Source organism: Moschus berezovskii, chromosome 20 (genome assembly GCF_049115385.1).
Source record: "Moschus berezovskii isolate FMDL1 chromosome 20, NW_MosBer_1.0, whole genome shotgun sequence".
In the NCBI taxonomy this organism is placed as follows: Eukaryota; Metazoa; Chordata; class Mammalia; order Artiodactyla; family Moschidae; genus Moschus; species Moschus berezovskii.
In genome coordinates, this window is record NC_142479.1 from 55,294,873 (window position 1) to 55,316,796 (window position 21,924).

The window sequence follows — 21,924 nt, forward strand, 5'->3', positions numbered from 1 at the left end:
TCCCCAGGAAATACTCATTAAGACCTTCCCATGCGTCGCATTTCCTCGTGTAGCTTCACAAGTACCCTCATCAGAGAGGCATTCTTACCATCCCCAATTAAAATATCAGAATCCCCGGTTTAAAAAACCTGATGCCCCAGTGGTTAGCAAGATGCCTGAACGCAAATCCCTACGTCTTTTCACATTATGTAAGATGCGTAGCCTCTCAGCACTTTCATCTGTAACTGGGCTTTCAAGAAATATGTGAGGCACACACATAACCTAACTGTGTGTGTTTTCTTTTTTAATTTGCCCACGCTGTGCGGCTTTTGGATCCCAGTTCTCCAACCTAGGATGGAAACGACTCCTGCACTGAAAGCGCTGAGGCCTAACCACTGAACCACTAGGGAATTCCCTCCTTCAGGTAAATACAAACATCCTTAGGCATATAAAAAATAAAGAGAAGTGAGTGAAACTAAGGTTAATATGCTCTTTAACTCAAGATAGCTCAGACATTCTCTGGTGGTCAGTGGTTAGAGCTCCATGCTTTCAATGAAAGGGAAGTTTCCATCCAATCCTCCTCAGGGTTCTTGCAAACCCTGGGGCACACGCTTCCCCCTCCACCCCCAGCCAGATATCGAAAGTATTTCAATACGTATTTAATATCAACATTACAGAGATATGTTACAGTTTTTAATACTGAGTCTTTGAAATCCCATGTGTGTTTTCCACTTGAAAGTGGAAACCTTAAATTCTTGGTACCTCTGGATTCAGTGGTACCTCTGAATTCGGAGGAATCACCGGCCCAGCGTTTCCTGGCTGCATGTGTCTAGTGGCTGTGACAGCTCAGATCAACAGAATGTTTCTTCTTGGTTTCGGTCTGTAAGTAGTGTCTGATTCTTTGGGACCCTGTGACCTGCCAGGATCCTCTGTCCGTCCACTGGATTTCCTAGGCAAAAATACCGGAGTGGGTTGCAATATCCTCCTCTAGAGGATCTTCCGAGCCAGAAATCGAACCCGTGATTCCTGTCTTGCAGGCGGATTCTTGACAATCTGAGCCACTAGCGAGGCCCACAGCTGAGGAGGAGGGGCAGGGAAAGGAGGGTCTAGGCGGAGGGAGCTTTCGGTAGGAAGCCCGGGATCGGTTTGGTTCTTAGAAGCACAGAAGGACAGGACGCTGGGGTTGGAGTGAACCCCTCCCGCGGCCCGGCCCCGCCCTCCGCATCCACACCCCCCTCCCTTCCCCACCGTGGGCCATCCGCCTTCCGCCGGGCAGGGAAGCCCCCTCCAGACGCCCGACCCTACGGAGCCCCTCTCTCCGCAGGCGGAGGCCTGTGGACCACACTGCAGGCCGGGCCTTTCCGGCGAGTCAGTCTTGCGACCTTGTCTTCAGGAAACCTCTCGGCCAACAGCTCGCGGAAGGGTCCCGCTCGCCGCCCACCCCGCAGCCCCTCCGGCCGGTTCTCTCCTCTCCACTAGCCCCGAGGAGGGCTCCCCTGCCGCAGCCCCGAGGCCGTCCCCGGGGCGCTGCGGTCCCGCCGGAGCCACGCCTTCTTGGCGACAGAGGGCGGGGCATGCAGATTCCAGCCGGCGCTTCCCCCGGAGAACAGCAAAACCAGGGCAGATGCGGGATTTCTCTTTTCCAATGTGGAGAACACAACCTCTGCTCGAGAGTCGGGTGTAGTGCCGCCCTCGCACGGTTAAGAAGATAAAGGAAGGGAGCCCTGGAGGGAGCGGGGACCCGGTCACACTGAGTGCAACATGCAGGCCAGCAGGACGGTGACAGCGACGGGCGGTGGCCCAGCATCGCTTCTCGGCCTTTTGGCTAAGATCAAGTGTAGTATCTGTTCTTATCAGTTTAATATCTGATACGTCCTCTATCCGAGGACAATATATTAAATGGATTTTTGGAGCAGGGAGTTGGAATAGGAGCTTGCTCCGTCCACTCCACGCATCGACCTGGTATTGCAGTACTTCCAGGAACGGTGCACCCCCTTGGGGGCACTTACAGAAGTACCCAAAGTCAGAAACTGGATTTTCTCTGGAGCCAGCTAGTTCTGGAACTTGGTGTGTTGAAGGCAATGCCAGAGATTGCTCAAACTACCGCACAACTGCACTCATCTCACACACTAGTAAAGTCATGCTCAAAATTTTCCAAGCCAGGCTTCAGCCTTATGTGAGGCGTGAACTCCCAGATGTTCAAGTAGGTTTTAGAAAACGCAGAGGCACCAGAGATCAAATGGCCAACATCCGCTGGATCATGGAGAAAGCAAGAGAGTTCCAGAAAAACATCTATTTCTGCTTCATTGACTATACCAAAGCCTTTGACTGTGTGGATCACGATAAACTGTGGAAAATTCTGAAAGAGATGGGAATACCAGACCACCTGACCTGCCTCTTGAGAAACCTGTATGCAGGTCAGGAAGCAACAGTCAGAACTGTACATGGAACAACCGACTGGTTCCAAATAGGAAAAGGAGTGCGTCAAGGCTGTATATTGTCACCTTGCTTATTTAACTTATATGCGGAGTACATCATGAGGAACGCTGGGCTGGAAGAAGCACAAGTTGGAATCAAGATTGCTGGGAGAAATATCAATAATCTCAGATACGCAGATGACACTACCCTTATGGCAGAAAGTGAAGAGGAACCCAAAAGCCTCTTGATGAAAGTGAAAGAGGAGAGTGAAAAGGTTGGCTTGAAGCTCAACATTCAGAAAACAAAGATCATGGCATCTGGTCCCATCAGTTCATGGGAAATAGATGGGGAAACAGTGGAAACAGTGTCAGAGTTTATTTTTGGGGGCTCCAAAATCACTGCCGATGCTGATTGCAGCCATGAAATTAAAAGACGCTTACTCCTTGGAAGGAAAGTTAAGACCAACCTTGATAATATATTAAAAAGCAGAGACATTACTTTGCCAACAAAGGTCCGTCTAGGCAAGGCTATGGTTTCTCCCGTGGTCATGTATGGATGTGAGAGTTGGACTGTGAAGAAAGCTGATCGCCGAAGAATTGATGCTTTTGAACTGTGATGCTGGAGAACACTCTTGAGAGTCCCTTGTACCGCAAGGAGATCCAACCAATCCATTCTAAGGGAGATCGATCCTGGGTGTTCATTGGAAGGACTGATGCTAAAGCTGAAACTGCAATACTTTGGCCACCTCATGCGACTCGTTGACTCACTGGAAAAGACTCTGATGCTGGGAAAGGTTGGGGGCGGGAGGCGGCGGGGACGACCGAGAATGAGATGGCTGGATGGCATCGCCGACTCTGTGGACATGAGTTTGAGTGAACTCCGGGAGTTGGTGATGGACAGGGAGGCCTGGCGTGCTGTGATTCATGGGGTCGCGGAGAGTCGGACACAACTGAGCGACTGAACTGAACTGTTTTCCTTCAGACTAGCGGGTGTAGTTTGAGGCACCTGCTTAAGCCTCTGTGTTTCTGAAAATCTTTCCTTTTTGCTTGGAAAAGTGCTCAGTTCTTGCTCAAAAACAGCAAATTCCACCTGGAGTTTAGGTTAAAATGATGGGTTTTTACTCAGTGGGTCGGTTGTACTGGGATTTCTTTATCCAGGTGACTGACTGACAAGGAGAGATCAGTGCCACTGACAGAGTTGTATTGTTCCTTAAGAGTTCCCAAGAGAAGAGGGCCTAAAATAAGACCACCATGTCTTTTGGATACACAACGCAGGCTTTTGAGGTTAGCACAAAGTTCAAGTCATGAATAAGGCAGAACAAACGATGACTCTTGCTGAGAGTGGAGGACGAGAGTGAAAAAGCTGGCTAAAAACTCAATGCTGGACTTCCTTCCTAGCCCAGTGATTAAGAATCAATCCCCTTGCCAGTGTAGGAGACTGGTTCAATTCCTGGTCCAGGAAGATTCCACATGCCCTGGGGCAACTAAACCCCTTTGATACATCGACTGAGCCAGTACTCTAGAGCTCATAAACCACAATTAGAGAGTAGCCCCCGCTAGCAACTAGAGAAGCCTCATGCATCAACAAAGACCCAGTGCCATAAAAATACATAATTAATTTTAAAAATTCAATATTAGAAACACGAAGGTCATGACATCACTGCATTGCTAACTGAACGTGGGAAATGTGGAAGCAGTGACAGATTTCCTCTTCTTGGGCTCTAAAATCACCGAGGATGGTGACTGCAGCCAGGAAATCAGAAGATGATTGCTTCTTGGCAGGAAAGTTATGACAACCCGGACAGTGTGTTAAAAAGCAAAGACATCACTTTATCGACAATGGTCCCTGTAGCCAAGGCTATGGTCTATCCAGCAGTCGTGTAGGGATGTGAGAGCTGGACTATACAGATGTCAGAGGCCAATGAACTGATGCTTTGGAACTGTGGTGCTGGAGAAGACGCCCGAGAATCCCTTGGAAAGCAAGATCAAACCTGTCCATCTTAAAGGAAATCAACTCTGAATTCTCCTTGGAAGCACTGATGCTGAACCTGAAACTCCAATACTTTGGCCACCTGATGGGAAGAACCCACTCCCTGGAAAAGACTGTGATGCTGGGAAAGATGGAAGGCAGGCGAAGCAAGACGGAGGACAGATGGTTGGATGGCATCACCACATCCATGGACATGAGTTTGAGCAACTCCAGGAGATACGGAAGGTCAGGGAAGTCTGGGCATGATGCAATCCACAGGGTTGCTAAGAGTCAGACAGGACTTAACAACTGAGCACCAAACAACACCAAACAGTGTCCTCTATGCCAGGACATTTTAGTAAATGGATGTTTGGAGCAGGGAGTCGGACTAGAACCTTGCTCCGTCCGCTCCACGCATTAACCTGGTACTGTGGCGCCTTCAGGAACGGTGCTCGCCTCTCAGGGAAAAGAGAAAGTATGAAGCACAGGCTCGCTGCCTCTTTGCCAGTGTCTTCCTCGTTCTGCGCTGGGTCCTGTCTCACGTGAAGGTGTCTGTTTTGTTTCACCAGCGTGTGATTTTCTGTTGCCCCGTGGGGGCGGTTTACTTAGGAGTCCTGTTTCTTGTGAGGGTCACATCCAAGGACCAATATGTAAATTTTCCTTTAACTTTCAAGCCACTGTAATAAGGAGGTGTCCAGATCATTTACTACTTTTGTAAACGTAGTAGTGCCTTCGGACCGGAGCTGGCACCTCTGATGCAGGGGCAGAGCCTGAGGGTGCTGGTGGCGCCCTCAGGGTGGAGGAGGGCGGGTCATGCACACAGAGAGTCGTTGCCCCAGGAAGGATGGGGCCAGGGAGCCAGAAGAGATGTGAGAACTGACCAGAACGTGGAGAACAAGTTGTTTCACTGGTCTGGAGTGGACACGGGCTAGAGAGCCAGGCATGTTGACTGAGGACTGAAGGGTAGGTTGCTCATGGTGAGCTGAATGGAGAGGAGGGGAGGATGGCGGCTGGGTAGGGTCAGATCGGCCCTCCTATGAGCTGACCAAAGACACTTTTAACAGTCGGGCAGAGGGGCACGGTTCTCTGGGGGCAGGCCGTTCTGTATGATGATGATACCAAAAGCAACAAAAACCCAAGGTTAAAGTCCGAGAAACAGATCCAACCCAGAGGCAGAATTGGTTCCACCCTGGACCGTTTCCTAGATATGCCTGGTTCACTCACGCGCCCTCCGCCCCTCACATTGACCCCAACCGACGGTTAGTTGCACGGTGACCATTCTCCGGTAGGAATACCACCCGACGTGGCCGGGCAAGAGAATGGCTTGGACACCCGCTCCGACGCAGGCGATTGAACTCAGGTTCTGAAGGAGGAAACTTCATGGACTCCATCTTAGGCCAGGCTGTGAGCATTAGGCTACACGCACGGTCACCCTCCCAGTGGACTCTGAACTTTGTGCCCGGCGTCCATAGAAGTGGCATACCAATGGGAAACCAGACCCCCCGGGTAAAAGAGCCTCAGGACTCTCCGTCACCTAAAAGAATATGCTAATTATCTCTGGAACAGAACAAAGTGGTAAATTCCATTATGTTTGTCGGGATATGACCACAGGCCTATTGATAAATATCCACTGTTTGTCTAGTCTTGTGACCCATGAGTCATGGGTTAACTTTGATCGTATCTCTCTTTTACCTTGTCCAGACTAGCTTCAAGGAATTTGGGGAGGTGGGTTTGAGCACGTACACTTAGGGTATATACGGTTTTCACAAAAAGTGGTGGGGGTCCTTGGCTAAGAGGAGACTCTGTCTTGGGCCCGCCGGTGTAAGAAACTGCACTCCACTATCTGCATTGTCCTTCTGAGTGAGTTTGTTTCCTGGAACACGTGGCTATAGCAGTTCCTTTGGGTAGCCCTAAGACTGGCTGGGCCCGACCAAACAAATTACAGGCCAGTGTCGTCCTCCCTGCAAGGGTCTTTCCTCACAGGGAAGGAAAATTTTCTCTTCTAGACCTACGGTGGGCGGGGGTGTGGGGTGCTGGTGGGGTGGTGTCCAGGGCCCTCGCTGAAATCGTACTTGGGTCCCGAGCACCAGGCACCACCGTACAGCCATGGCCAGGCAGGCTTTATCCCAGGGTAAAGCAGCTGGAGATGCATTCTCTGTTGACCAAAAGCTCCAAGAGGAGCAGGGCAGGGCAATGGGGGCGAGCGGGCTGGGCCCCGCCCAGACCACACATTTCCCTTTCTGGCAGTCAGGAGTCCTCCCTGACCACACAGGCACAGAAAGGCTCCTCGGAGGCCAAAGGGGAGTGATGCTCACTAACACTAGACTACCCACAGGCCTCTTGGGTAGAATGCAGTTTGGCTAAGATTGCATGCACACCTATGGAAGGACCCTGGGAGATACCAAATCTGGCCCGTGAACCAGGCAGACCCAAATGATTGGCCGAAGGGAACCTAGAGAAATGCCTCGTAAAAGCGATTCAAGGGACTTCCCTGGTGGTCCAGAGGTTAGGACTTTGCCTTCCAATGCAGAGGGTGAAGGTTTGATCCCTGGTGGGGGAGCTATGGCTCCCACACACCTAGTGGCCGAAAGATTTAAAAACTAAGCTAAAAAAGTAATTCAAGCCACTACAAGGGCTCGACTTAGGGACTCTACCCCTGCGTCTGCCCGTGTGCCTATCCACACATAGCGTACCCTTTGCCTCTTAATAAACGCCCCACTTGTTTCACTACTTTCTGTCTCCCCGGGAATTCCTTTCTGCAGAGCCGAAGGGCCAGGGTCCTCATCACTGGCCACGGGTCTAGTGGCTAGGGCCCGGTGCTTTCACCGCCGCGACCCAGCCCCAACCTCCGGCTGGGAACCCAAGAGCTGCTCCAAGCCACGGCAGGCCTCGGTCTCCCGAGATCAATTGGACCGGAGGCTCGCTGTACTTCCAAGCTCCCCAGGTGTTTCCGAAACGGAAGGGAGGCGGGCAGGGCACAACTTTGGCACAACTTTTGAAAGAATGGCATAGCTCCCCGAGGACACGACAGACATTCACTAGAATCACGTGGGTCTAAGATGGGCTTCCCCGGTGGCTCAGATGGTAAAAAGAATCTGCCTGCAATGCGGGAGACCGGGTTCGATCCCTGGGTCGGGCTGATCCCCTGGAGAAGGGAATGGGCTGCCCGCTCCAGTATTCTTGCCTCGAGAACCCCATGGACAGAGGAGCCTGGTGGGCTAGAGTCCGTGGGGGTCTAAGCTGGCAGAGGAGTCAAATTCAAGCGGACCTGGATTCTCAATCAGCAAGCTAAAGGACGTACCCAGAGGCGCCGTGACAGTTCCAAGGCACTGTCGAAAGACCCACAAGTGGGCAGTGGTCCGATTCCTGGAAACCCCCACCCCTTCCCCCAAATAGTTGGCATGATCCTCCCACTCCCTGTCGGTGCCCAGTCGCTGGGTCGTGCCCGACTCTTTGGGACCCCATGGACTGCAGCTCGCCAGGCTTCCCTTCCAGAGCCGGCTCAAGCGCATGTCCTTTGAGTCGGTGACGCCACCCGACCATCTCATCCTCTGTGGTTCCCTTCTCCTTCTGCCGTCAATCTTTCCCAGCCTGAGGGGCTTTTCCAGTGGGTCAGCTCTTCGCCTCGGGTGGCCACAGCATTGGAGCTTCAGCTTCAGCATCAGCCCTTCCGATGAATATTCGGGGTTGACTAGCCTATCAGCGGATCAACTCATTAGCCTAGGAAATTACCCGGCCCATGAAAGCTCACCAGGCCACGACTCGACTCGCCCTCTGTGATGGCCCACACGCTGCCTGTGGAGTGTGTTTCTCTCTGAATCAATCCACTTCTTACCTATCACTTTGTCTCTCGCTGAATTTGTGGGAGCCACGCGTTCCGGGAAACAAACTCACTCAGAAGGACAATGCAGATAGTGAGGTGCAGCTTCTTACACCGGCGGGCCCAAGGCAGAGTCTCCTCTTAGTCAAGGACCCCGACCAACATTTGTGAAAATCTTCTCTCCCCCATGTGTACGTGTCTGCACCCACCACTCCAACTTCCTTGAGACTTACATAAACCAAGGAAAAGACAACCTCAGGAACCCTATCATTCACGTGCTATGGCTCATGTGCTCAGACAGTCAAACAGTTAGCCAACAGTCAATAAGCCCGAGGTTACACTCCGATAGAGACAGAAAAACTTACGGCCTGTCTGGAGGAAGGGGTGATCAGTGTACGTTTTCTCTTAGGCGATGAGTAACCGAGATACGATCATCAAGGTTCCCCTGTCTGGAGGGGGGTCTTATCCTTCTGTCGTCGTTTTCCTAGGCGCGAAACACAGAGTTCAGAGTCCATCGGAGAGGTGGCTGAGCATGATCAGCATGAACAGGCCTAAGATGGAGCCCAGGCCCTATGAATTCCTTCTTCAAATTCTTTCTGCGATAGGACACAGAGAACCTGAGCTTCATCAGCTCTTGAAACCAGGTACCGTGGGTTTTGCCTCCGTCGGAGGCCCAGCCACGGGGATTGGAGTCCCAGCCTGGGTCTGGCCGGGTTCGAGTCCCGGTCAGAGGTAGAGGGCTTCCTTTCCGCTGCCGGGCGTGCATCCGGAAGCACTGCTCCGACGCCCACGTGTTCTGACACACTGACTTTTCCGTGACAGGGAAAGGGTTCGACACACTCCCGCATTTGCAGGTCCAATCGGCGTAGGACGGCGCCGGACCGGTTGTGGGTATAACCCGCCACGGGCCCTCGGTGGACAGTGGCCGGGTGAGGAAACACCGAACTGGAGGGTTGTGTCACGGACAGGAGTCCACCCCGTCTGGAGGGGAGGCGCGTGGCCCCGTCCTGGAAAATGCTGAGCGCAAGCCCCATAGATTCCGGGTGGCATCTCCCCGTCCCCCTGCCCCAAATGTGTCCTGCGTGCGGAGACCGAGGACCCCCGCCAGATTCCCCCCGCCCACCACCACCACCACCACCACGACAGAACACACAGGCACCTAGGGGGTCCGAAAAGATCGACAAGTCACATGATGAGTCTTCCCAGGGAGAGCGGGGTGGCTCTCCGCGGTAGACTAAGGGCCAGGAAAGGAGGCCAGGTCGGTGTTCTGATGGTGGCGAGGACGGGAACATTTCCCTCCACGTCAGTAAACAAGGACGTCACAGTCACCAGCAATTGCGGCCATCACGGGAAGGCGAGCCGCTGAGCCCTGCGGGCACTCGGGACTGAAAGAACACCTGCCGCCTAGCGGCCATCCCACTGCAGCCACTCCCTCCGGGGGAGCCTCGAGGAAGCCCAGGATGTGAACAGCACAGGATGGCGGCCCCAGAGAGCTGAGCTGCGTATCAAGGGAATGATTTCCCTGAGCCCAGACTCGAGCATCTCGCCACGTATAGAAAAAGCGCTACGTTCCTTCCCTTGTGATGCCTGGTTTCCTTTCCTTTACGGAATGCTGCTGCTGCTGCTAAGTCACTTCAGTCGTGTCCGACTCTGTGTGACCCCACAGACGGAAGCCCACCGGGCTCCCCCGTCCTCGGGATTCTCCAGGCAAGAACACTGGAGTGAGTTGTCATTTCCTTCTCCACATTTACGGAATAGGAAACCCCTTTTGACGTTCAGACCTCCTGCCCTTTGGGGCAAAACGTGGGCGTCCCCTGGCTCCTCCCCGCGCCGCCCGCCTCCTCCCGGCGGTTCTCTCGGGGTCGCTTCAGACGCTGACTCCGGGGCTCGCAGTCCTGAATATTCCCGCTGCATAAAACGCAAGTCTCAACTTTTAGGTTGTGGATTTTTTTTTTTTTTTTTTCCACCCCAGTGGACAGTGCTGAGCAGAGGGGCGGCCGGCGTGAGGCTTTTCTCATCAGCTTGCCGGGGTCCAGGGTGAGAGGGGACGAGGGAAGGGCGAGGCTTATTAGCAGCGCTCGGCCGTAACCTCAAGGCAGAGTGAGACTCTCCCTCACACGCCGCCAGCTGCTTTCTCCTCCGTGAAACTCGGGTGGAGAGCCGCCTTGACGGGCACCGTACAGAGGGGTCAGAGTAAGCGCCCTGATCTGCGCGAGGAGGGCTCCGGCCCGGGTAAAGGTGGGGAGCAGCAGGGCCGCGCTGGTTCCCCCCAGAGAAGCTGAACCCAGCCGGCCCAGTCTGGGATACGGAAGGAGTCCGTGAAGGGAGAGGCGTGGGGTTGGGGGATGATGACTGTAAGAAAGAGCCCACCAGAAGCAAGCGTCCCCCGGAGCAGCTGCGAGGCCCAGATCACACCCTCCCCGCGCGCGGGTCAGCGGGGTGCAGGCCACGGCCTTCCTCCCCCCAGCGCGCCCCCTTGCTCCGCACCTCTGCGTTCTCGCCCACGCCCTTGCCTCCCGGTTCCCCCCCTCCTGTCACCATGACGGCCCGCACACCGCCAGCGCCCCCAGTGAAGCTCCAACGTGTCCTGTAGGCCGTCTCCCGGGTCTGGTAGGCCTTCCTGACTCGGCTGGCTTCCTGTCTGTCCTTCTCACCTTCTCCCTTATTGGGTGTGTCCGGGTAGGGGCCCCGAGCCACACGGCAGAGGCCTGGAGCCCTGAGGAGGTCACCCGAGGTGGGAGCCGCACCCAGTGGTCCACCTCTCCGCAGGTCCCTCCAGAGCTTCCCAGGTGGCGCAGCGGCAAAGAATCCGCCTGCCTGTGAGGGAGACGCAGGAGACGCGGGTTCGATCCCTGGGTCGGGAAGATCCCCTGGAGTAGGAAATGGCGACGCGCTGCAGTTACTCGCCTGGAAGATTCCATGGACAGAGGAGGCTGGCAGGCTACCGTCCATGGGGGTCGCAAGGCGTCGGAGGGGACTGGGCGACTGAGCACACACAGGGTCCCCTCCTCATCACACCCGGGGTCCTGGCCGTTCGGCTCCTGGGCGGGACCCGTCCGGGGCCCGGGAACAGGAGCGGTAGTCTGGCCCCGGGGCCCAGCACAGGCCCTGGTGGGTCGAGCCTCGGCTGGTTAATGACCGTTTGTCAGAACCGGTGGTGAAGGCGGGCAGCCCGGACCCCAGCTCCGACACTCACAGCTGTGTCCTCTCAGGCAAACCCTTCTCACTCGGCCTCCTGGTCGGGCAGAGGGTCGGTCGACTCCACAGTGCCCGTCCCTTCCGGAACCGGCATCCGTTCTCCGGAGAAGGGTCCTTCCTGTAAGGGATGCCTAAGGGTCACCTCTCCGTGGCGGGCTCCGTCTGATGGGGTGTTCCCCCCACCGTCTGCATGGACGGGACAGGTCAACCCGTGGCCTCGGAGTATCAGAGGTGGTTAGGTCTGTGAGTTCTGCTCCAGTATAAAGGCACGTCCAGGCCTATGACTCCAAAATGCACATGGGATGCCGTTGAGGCTTACAGGTGGCGTCTCAAACAGGTGGTACGAAGGAAAAATTCGCTCATTCACACTGTGCTCCAGAGGAAGGTGGGGCACAGGGGTCAAGAATCCGCCTGCCAAGAGGCGCGGGTTCCGTTCGTGCTCGTGCGTGGGGAAGATGCCCTGGAGGAGGAACAGGAAATGGCAACCCGCTCCAGGATTCCTGCCTGGAAAATTCCATGGACAGAGGAGCTTGACGGGCCTACAGTCCATGGGGCCGCCAAGAGTCCGGTGCGACTCAACACCGCCACCCAACCCCGGGAAAGTACCGCCCGGCTCGACGATGCAGACGTTGAGCGAGGAGAAGAAGGAGGAGACCTAGAGGAAGATTTAGGAAATTATTTCATAAGTCCTTTCGACTCAAAATGGGAAAGATATCTTTTTAAAACTGATAACTATGACGATATAAAAACGGAACCTTTAAACAATGCAATCATCATCACCTTAAGCAAAGCCCAACCGAAAAGCCAGCAGGAATAGGGAAGAGGGTCGAAGACCGCCGACAGGGAGGTTATTAATAGCTCGCAGAGAGGAAGTGTAGATTCTTCTCTGAAACAGGAGGGGACGCTCAACTTTATTTACCCACGAGAGAAAACCGCATATCCGAGCTAGGCTGAGGTACCGTTTTCACCTAAGAGAACCACCCCTCGGGCTTTCCCCACCCTCCACCGAAAAAGCCTTCCCAAGTCTGAGGCCACGCGGGTTGGTTGGCGAGGCTGGGGGACGAGGCGCTGCCGGAGAACGGCTGCCCTGCTCTTCCAGTCACCGTCCCTGATCTCCCGAGCTTCAAGGCTCCGTTGCGGCGAGGGTGGCCGGGACCGCCGCGGCCCCGCACCGCCGTGAGGGCACGAGGGGCACCCGAGCGGCCTCCGCAGAGCGCTGTGCCCCGGGGCCGGGCGCGCCTCGCAGACCCTTCAGTCCGAAGGCTTTGCACCCCGATTGGAGCAAAGTCCGCGGGAGCGCATCACGCAGTGAGAAACGGAGCTGCCAAGTGATCGCGACGGGCAGTGTTGCATTCCAACGACTGTCCGCCAGGACATCCCTTCTCAGGACGAATCCCCCCACCCCCACCCCACCCCCACCCCCCGCCCCAGGGGACCCGAACTGTGGGGCAGAAGACGGGCGGGAGAACACGGACGCGAGCAGAGCGGCCCGGAGCAAGGAAGGGCGAGGGCGTGTGGTGCTGGCCGTTAGAGCCGCGATAACCGTGACGGGTGTCGGGCACTAGCTCAGCGTGAAGGAGGCAATGGGTGCGAGTGCAGCGCGAGCCGGAGAAGGAACGACAAAAGCGAGTTCCTGATTGCTGGGGCTCGACCCGTGAGAGCTGCTTCCGCGTCAGCGCTTCCCTCGCCGTCTCCGGCGGCCGCCCCTGGGTCGGGAGGCGAGGCGGGCTCCGGGTCTGGTGTGGGCTCCGGGCGCGAGGAGGCGGTCCGGAGGGTGGAGTCCGCCCGCGGTAGCCGCGCCCCCTCGGGCGGCAGAAGGCGGAGCATGCAGATTAGAAATGGCCGTTCGGCGCGGGAATGACGGAACAGTTAAGGACATAGCGCTTGTCCTTTCAAAGGTAGAGGACAAAAAGGTCTGCACAGGAGTCCGATGACAGCACTGTCGACGACGCAAAAGGAATCAGATAAGGAGTGAGGTTCAGGGCGCTCACCGTGGGTTGAATGGGGATGGAGCGAGGGCGGCTGCGGCCAGGCTGAGGCAGAGGGTATCGCTTCTCGGCCTTTTGGCTAAGATCAAGTGTAGTATCTGTTCTTATCAGTTTAATATCTGATACGTCCTCTATCCGAGGACAATATATTAAATGGATTTTTGGAGCAGGGAGTTGGAATAGGAGCTTGCTCCGTCCACTCCACGCATCGACCTGGTATTGCAGTACTTCCAGGAACGGTGCACCCCCCCTCGGGGGAAATAACCACTGTACCACTAAAAACAGACCTCGCCTGCCTTGAGAGTTAGGAGGCCCGGAAGAGAGCATCGAGTCGAGAAGGTCTTGGGTTGTTGCGCGCCTTTTTTTGGGTTTCCTAGTCTTCTGGTCCTTGTTTTTGAATGACTTTCTTTCGGCTGTTGAGTCCTTTCAATCTCGTGGTGTTCTCACTGGGAGGCATCCAGGGAAACCAAGGCGCCGTTAGAGCGTTCGCGGCAAAGATTTTCTACCGGACGGAGGGGGTCCCGTCCCGTAAGGAGTCTGCTTTCTGTGTATACAGGTATGGGTTTTCCATTTTTGTCCCGAGACTGTGTAGTAAGACCCCCGCCGTGTGGCCGCAGGAGCTTTCTGAACAAAAGTGGTCAGTCACTTGTTCTTACTGCCATGTGCTGTTGAAGGGGCCCGCGGTTTAGTGACCCTCCGTCGAAACGTTTGCAGGAGGAGGAGGGAACAAAAGGTTCAGCTGAGGCCCTTAGCGGGTGACCCTCCAGCGGGGCTCGGGGGCACGAAAGTGGCTCCAAGTGCAGCGCGTGCATACTGAAGCAACTCAAAGGATTTTCAGGTAATGCCCGAAAGCAAGCAGTAACGGTTGGTATACATTTAGTGAGGGAGAGAGCGTTTCCTTCTCCCAGAGGTGGCGGAAGCTAATCCACTTCCTCAAGAGGGAAAGGAATACACGAATCAGAAAGGGAATCAGTGAATGAGGGGCCTGGGAAAAGTGAAAGGGAGCACCACCAAATGCTGACCTGGAACAAGGAGTCCAAGGAGGAGGTTTAAATGCTAGTGTGCCTGAGAGAACTGTTGTAGCAGGAAATAATGAAGACATTCCATGTTCAAGGCCAACCGATCTTGACCGTATACAGTCAACTCCCTTCAAAACCTCTGGCACTAAAAATACCACCTCGTGTGCTTTCGCTAGATTTTCTGGATTTAGAAAGACTCCAAACCCCTCAAAATGAGGAAATCTGTGCAGCTGACAGGCTGAAAAGAGCGCGCTCGCTGGTCACCGAAATGAAACAGCCGGTCGGAACTGACTCCATGCATGACATTTCAAATAGAGATACAACGTGGAAGGAACTTCAGGTGACATGACAGTTGCAGATAATCAAACTGAGCAGACGTCTGCAACTTCCGGAAGAGGAGAACAGAGAACGTGCTAAAGGAGAAAGGGTCATGGATTCAATCACTGCAGCATTCTGGCTGCTTAATAGCTCTGGTTTCTCCGCTGGAAGTAACCTCAACGCTCAAAAATACTACTATCTCGACAGCTGAAAATACAAAGAATTTGCAAACTTCTTTGTTTCTGTCTTTGCAATGTATGCCGTTTCACAGTCCACGCCCTGAAAATGTATTTCTCCCAGAAAGGAGGGGGAAAGGACTTGTATGTGCGTGCAGAACTAAAGGTATATTCTGTCAAAGAGAAGAGGGGGTTGGGGGGCGGTTGGTTGGGCTGATCCCAAGGCAGGAGAAACGCAAGAAGCCGACCCGCTGGCTCTTAAGTTCCTCTCCACCTGTACCGTCAAAACCGATCTCAAAAATACAAGCTAGAGTCGGTCCTGCCTGGTGCCTAGTGAGCCCTCCCTCCCCGGTAGCCGCGCCAGCGCCGGCCTAGATCCAGAACCGGAGCTATACTAGATGGCCGGCCAGGCAACCTGCGGGCATCGGTCCCCTCCAACAAATGGTGACATGCGGAGCCGGGGCTGTGGTCACCTTCCTCTTCATGACAACCCCCCCTCCCCCCCCCGCTCCCGTGGTGAAGGTACTACGCTTGCGGTCTCAGCGCCCCTTGGTGCGCAGTGAGTTGATGCCTCCCCCTCCAGACTCCGAAGCATCTCCGACGCCGAAGTGCCCTCCTCTCGCCCATCCACAGGGGAAGTAAGTGCCTCCTGGACAGTAGTGGGGCCCTGGAGCCCCTCTGCGGGCGGGCGAAGGCGCTTGAGTCCGTGTCCGACTCTTTGCGACCGTAGCCCGCCAGGCTCCTCGGTCCATGGGATGCTCCAGGCAAAAGAATACTGCCATGCTCTCCTCCCGGGGATGGATCTATCGTCCCGACCCAGGCATTGAGCCCGCGACTCCTGCACTGCAGGTGGACTCTTCACCGCCGAGGCACCAGGGAAACCCCAGAGCCCCTCTGTGCGCAAATGGTGCCCTCTTGTGCCACCTGCGTTCCGGGCCCCCACTCGCTCCACTGTCACCGAAGATGGATTGTGCGGCACGAGGGCACCGGGACCCTGCGGCGTGGCCTCCCAGCCATCTTCGTTGATGACTGTCGGCCATTGCCACCTACGTCACCGCCTACGCCCAACTGAAGGCCTTCCTGTGTGGTGGAGCCCTGACCTCTTCCTCCCCGCACCCATGGTGGCTGGTCCGCGGGCCTGCCTGGGCACCGTGACTGCCATCAATCCCCCTGGAGCTGGCACGGACAATGCCGAAGGCTCGGCACCCCTCGCGCTGGGAGCTGAGCACGTACATCCAAGCGGCTGCGTGGCTCCGGGCGGCTGGTGCTTGCTCGGGCTGGGCGGGGCGGGGTTTCCCCGTGCCCCTTCGGGATGTGCCCTTCTCGACGCTGTACTGGTTCAACTAGAGCTGGCCGACGTGGCTCAGGTCTAAGGACCAGACCGACCTCGCTCCCTGGGCTTCGGCTTTTGTGTCCGGCGCTGTCTCCTGGGCGGTGGCGGCCATCCTGCCTTCCTCTCAACGTGACCAAGACTCCACGAGCCGTGGAAGCTGTGAATGAGAGCCCCCTTGGCTGCTGTGCTACGCAGCACCCGCAGCGCAGTCGGCCAGCAAGTCTTAAGCATCAAGGCCCATTCCCCCGGCACTTGCTCGAACCTCGCAAAAACGCTGCTTCCAGAAAGACTCAACTGGGACCAGCCGGTGAGACGTTAAAAGAAACCCAGAACTTTAAAGGAAGAGCGAAGACCTGCCGCCTCCGGCTGTCCATCGGCTAAAGCTATGAAAGGCCGGAAGAGCATAAAGCTTCTGATACTCCGTGTTTAAAAACACTGCACACATGCACCGGACCAGCCTGCTAAGACTCACTAGAGTCTATGCTTTTCAGGAAGTCTATTATTTGTTACACAAATGATTTCCCCCGAGGGGGGTGCACCGTTCCTGGAAGTACTGCAATACCAGGTCGATGCGTGGAGTGGACGGAGCAAGCTCCTATTCCAACTCCCTGCTCCAAAAATCCATTTAATATATTGTCCTCGGATAGAGGACGTATCAGATATTAAACTGATAAGAACAGATACTACACTTGATCTTAGCCAAAAGGCCGAGAAGCGATGCCGTTGCTCCGGGCTTGGCCGCTACCGTCCTCGCCTCACCTCCATTTAGCTCACGGTGAGCAAGGTCAGCCGCAAACGAAGGCCCGCCCTCTCCCCTAGACTGCACGGTGTCCTAGTGCCACAACTTCTAAGACGTCCATCGTTCATTTGTTGGGCGCCCTTAGGCTTTCTCTTCCCCCACGGCACCCCCCCCCCCCGCCGGCATACAGACAACAATCTGCATGCCCCGCCCACACACGCGCCTTCCTCCTACTCCCCGTGTGCGCCGTCTCGCGGTGGAACCGAGACAAGCGCGTGGCCCAAAGCTCCCGGAAACGCCCAGACCGAGAAAGACGCAAACCGTTCCAACCAGGTTTCTCTTTCCGGCATTTCTTTTTCTTCTTAAATTTTTTTTCCCGAACACATAGCTACGTACCCACCCACCACTCATCATCTTACTGTTACTTATTGTGTACACATGCACAGATGAGTCGGCTATGTTGAAGTTCTCTTTTTACTTTCTAGATTTTAATTCGTCTTGAAGCCCAGGGAGCTTTCTTTCCATGGTCTCTTTTCTTTTTCTTTTTGGCTACCCTGGTTCTTCTGCGGGTCATGTGGGAACTCAGTGCCTCGAGTAGCGATAGAACCCGCGGCCTAGCTTACACTGGGAGCAACCACTGTACTGCCAGAGAAGTCCCTACAGTCACTCTTTTCTGTTTCCCTCAGGCTCTCTCGGTAGTTTTATTTGGCATTCCTGGACAGGGCGCCAAGATACTCGCCACACAATTTGGCTGCTCCTCCGCCAGCTGCTCGCCGGAAGGCTTCCACGTAGGCCTCCTCGGCTTGATGGGACGCTCCGGGAGAGAGAGTGGGAACATTTCTCCCGGTCCAGATTGCTGCCGACTCCTTGCCATAAGGCCGTGCCCCATCACAGCTGACCTGCCTTCTTGGCCGCTCAACTGCAAGCCTGCAGTGGAGAACAGGGGACATACTGACCGAGCAGCTGCTGAGGCCTCTTCTGCCTTGAGGATACCCTCTCTTCTCCTGTCCAGCCCAGCCCAACAAACTTCCTTGTGGGGGGGCGGGGGGCGGGGGGGGCGGCGTTAGGGGAGCGTGGAAACCGCTGACTACTGGAGGATCAGAAAGAGGGTGTAGGCAAGTGGAGACACCCCTGCCAGCACCTGTGGTGAGTCTCCCGGAGTGCACGTGGAGCCCTTTTACCCTGAAAGTAAGGGAACTTCCTCCCAGTTTGGGGATTCTCCCTGCCATGTACAATTAGACAAAGCTAACTTTTCAAAATTCTGACCCTGAGAGAACAAAACTATGCCGAGGGAAAAGCTTGATGCAGAGCGCAGTATTTAAGTTATAAATTACTGTGCTCTAGTGCCCTCCACCCCACTCCAGTACTCTTGCCCGGAAAGTCCCATGGATGGAGGAGCCTGGTGGGCTGCAGTCCATGGGGGTGCACAGAGTCGGACACGACTGAGCGACTTAGCAGCAGCAGCAACTTCTCAAAACTCTGAACCTGAGAGAACAAACTATGCCAAGGGAAAAGCTTGATGTTAATTCATCCTGAGATACACAGACCACTTTTCCTAAGACTTCAGCCTTTGATTTATCAGTAGAACTTCAAGCCAAGTAGGGAAAAAAGCCAAAGAGACATTTTAAATCTCAAGAACTATGAGATCTCTTCCCATTTGAATATGTATGTGTGTGTGTGAATACATGTCTTGTCTTTAGATGACATCTCCGATTCAATGAACATGAGTTTGAGCAATCTCTGGGAATTGGTGATGGACTGGGAAGCCTGGCTTGTTGCAGTCCATGGGGTGGAAAAGAGTTGGATGCGACTGAACTCAACATTGTGTGCTTAGTTGCTTAGTGCTTAGTAGGGCAGACCTGTCCAACTCTTTGTGACCCTAGGGACTGTAGCCCAACAGACTCATCTGTCCATGGGATTCACCAAGGAAGAATACTGGAGTGGGTTGCCATGCCCTCCTCCAGGAGATCTTCCAACCCAGAGATCAAATCCATGTCTCCCATGTTGCAGGCGGTTTCTTTACCATCTGGGCCACCCTTAGATAACATTGCTGAGGTTAAATTGTAAATGAGCTCTATTTAGTTGGTCTAAAAGAAAACTAAGCACTTACTCATCATACAAGTCTAAATATATGAAAGAAAGACTAAAGTTGTTTCAGCATATTAGAACCATGCCCTTGATTACACTGAAAAAAAGTGTGTTTGGGCAAAATACATGTTTTTAGAGGTTATGAACTGTGTTCTCACATTTCTAATTAGAGAATGCCATGTGACAAGCAGTTTAAAATTTCTTTAATTATTATTAATTGATTATTATTCAGTTCAGCTCAGTTCAGTTGCTCAGTTGTGTCCGAATCTTTGCGACCCCGTGAACGGCAGCACGCCAGGCCTCCCTGTCCGTCACCAACCCCAGAGACTACCTAAACTCCTGTCCATCGAGTTGGTGATACCATCCAACTATCTCATCCTCTGCCACCCCCTTCTCCTCCTGCCCTCAATCTTTCCTAACATCAGGCTCTTTTCCAGTGAGTCAGTTTTCATCAGGTAGCCAAAGTATGGCGCTTCAGCATCAGTCCTTCCAATGAACACTCAGGACTGATCTCCTTTAGGATGGAATGGTTGGATCTCCTTGCAGTCCAAGGGACTCTCAAGAGTCTTCTCCAACACTACAGTTCAAAAGCATTAATTCTTTGGCACTCAGCTTTCTTTATAGTCGAACTCTCATATCTGTATGACTACTGGAAAAACCATAGTTTGACTAGACAGATCTTTGTTGGCAAAGTTATGTCTCTGCTTTTTAATACGCTGTCTAGTTTGGTCATAGCTTTTCTTCCAAGGAGCAAGTGTCTTTTAATTTCATGTCTGCAGTCACCATCTGCAATGATTTTGGAGCCCCCAAAATAAAGTCTTTCACTGTTTCCATTGTTTCCCCCATTTATTTGCCATGGAGTGATGGGACCAGATGCCATGATCTTGGCTTTCTGAATGTTGAGTTTTAAGACAGCTTTTTCACTCTCCTCTTTGACTTTCATCAAGAGACTCTTTAGTTCCTCTTCACTTTCTGCCACTAGGGTGGTGTCATCTGCATATCTGAGGTTGCTGATATTTCTCCCAGCAATCTTGATTCCAGCTTGTGCTTCATCCAGCCCAGCATTTCCCATGATGTACTCTGCATATAAGTTAAATAAGCAGAATGACAATATATAGCCTTGAGATACTCCTTTCCTGATTTGGAACCAATCTGTTGTTCCATGTCCAGTTCTAACTGTTGCTCCTTGACCTGCATACAGATTTCTCAGGAGGCAGGTAAGGTGGCCTGGTATTCCCATCTCTTTCAGAATTTTCCACAGTTTGTTGTGATCCTTACAGTCAAAGGTTTTGGCGTAGTCAATAAAACAGAATTAGATGTTTTTCTGGAACTCTTGTGGTTTTTCGATGATCCAGCGGATGTTGGCAATTTGATCTTTGGTTCCTCTGCCTTTTCTAAAACCAGCTTGAACATCTGGAAGTTCACGGTTCACGTACTGTTGAAACCTGGCTTGGAATATTTTGAGCATTACTTTGCTGGCATGTGAGATTAGAACAATTGTCCGGTAGTTTGAGCATTCTTTGGCATTGCCTTTCTTTGGGATTGGAATGAAAACTGACCTTTTCCAATCCTTTGGCCACTGCTGAGTTTTCCAAATTTGCTGGCATATTGAGTGCAGCACTTTCACAGCATCATCTTTTAGAATTTGAAATAGCTCAACTGGAATTCCATCACCTCCACTAGCTTTGTTCGTAGTGATGCTTCCTAAGGCCCACTTGACTTTGCATTTCAGAGTGTCTGACTCTAGGTGAGTGATCATAGCATCATGATTATCTGGGTCATGAGATCTTTTTTGTCTTGTTCTTTTGTATATTCTTGCCACCTCTTAAGAAATAAATTCAAATAACCGAAGCCCAAAGCCAAATTCACATGAGTGCAAATGGATGAAAATTTATTACTACCTGCATCTATATGTATATATTTTGTTAAGATACTGACAGAGAGTATTGTAGGCTAAACAATACAGTGACTTAAGTGACTTAGTCAGTCATGTATCACTCTTTGTGATCCCATGGACTGTAGTCCACCATGCTCCTCTGTGCATGGAATTCTCGATGCAAGAATACTGCATTCCTTTCTCCAGGGTTCTTCAGGCAGATTCTCCTGCATTGTAGGCAGATTGATTACCGTCTGACCCACCAGGGAACCCCCAAACTGTATATTCATAGTATAATTATCTGGCTCGAGGTGAGTGATCACACCACCGTGGTTATCTAGGTCATGATCTTTTTTGTATAGTTCTTTTGTGTACTCTTGCACCCCTTCTTATATCTTCTGCTTTTTTAGGTCCATACCATTTCTCTTCTTTATTGTGCCCATCTTTGCATGAAACGTTCCCTTTGTGTCTCTAACTTTCTTGAATAGGTCTCTAGTCTTTCCCATTCGATTGTTTTCCTCTATTTTTTTGCACTGATCACTGAGGAAGTTTTTCTTATCTCTCCTTGCTATTCTTTGGAAATCTGAATTCAAATGGGTATATCTTTCCTTTTCTCCTTTGCCTTTAGCTTCTCTTCTTTTCTCAGCTATTTGTAAGGCCTCCTCAGACAACCACTTTGCCTTTTTGCATTTCTTTTTCCTGGGGATGGTCTTGATCCCTGCCTCCTGTACAATGTTATGAACCTCCATCCATAGTTCTTCAGGCATGCTATCAGATCTAATCCCTTGAATCTGTCACTTCCACTATATAATCATAAGAAATTTGATTTAGGTCATACCTGAATGATCTAGTGGTTTTCCCTACTTTCTTCAATTTGAGTCTGAATTTGGCAATAAGGAGTTCATGGTCTGAGCCACAGTCAGCTCCCGGTCTTGTTTTTGCTGACTGTATAGAGCTTCTCCATCTTTGGCTGCAAAGAATATAATCAATCTGATTTCAGTATT

General features: G+C 53.1%; 1 long non-coding RNA gene, 3 other non-coding genes and 2 pseudogenes across 4 annotated transcripts; 4 read left to right on the plus strand and 2 right to left on the minus strand.

Moving 5' to 3' along the window:
- Nucleotides 1-97: 97 nt before the first annotated feature.
- On the minus strand, nt 98-9,520 carry LOC148774749 (uncharacterized). Its single transcript, XR_008683462.2, has 3 exons — nt 9,345-9,520; nt 8,551-8,669; nt 98-928 (listed from the first exon to the last, which is right to left on the minus strand). It is a non-coding gene; the product is annotated as an uncharacterized LOC148774749 (long non-coding RNA).
- LOC129544864 (U2 spliceosomal RNA) lies at nt 1,785-1,975 on the plus strand. The gene has a single exon (XR_008683605.1). It is a non-coding gene; the product is annotated as a U2 spliceosomal RNA (small nuclear RNA).
- A 3,701-nt stretch (nt 9,521-13,221) lies between the features above and the next one.
- LOC129538487 (mitochondrial fission factor pseudogene) lies at nt 13,222-15,065 on the plus strand (annotated as a pseudogene).
- LOC129544869 (U2 spliceosomal RNA) lies at nt 13,431-13,621 on the plus strand. The gene has a single exon (XR_008683610.1). It is a non-coding gene; the product is annotated as a U2 spliceosomal RNA (small nuclear RNA).
- Nucleotides 15,066-15,788: 723 nt separating the features above from the next.
- Nucleotides 15,789-16,598, plus strand: LOC148774750 (mitochondrial glutathione transporter SLC25A39-like; annotated as a pseudogene).
- Nucleotides 16,599-16,745: 147 nt separating this feature from the next.
- On the minus strand, nt 16,746-16,936 carry LOC129544872 (U2 spliceosomal RNA). The gene has a single exon (XR_008683613.1). It is a non-coding gene; the product is annotated as a U2 spliceosomal RNA (small nuclear RNA).
- Nucleotides 16,937-21,924: the final 4,988 nt, after the last annotated feature.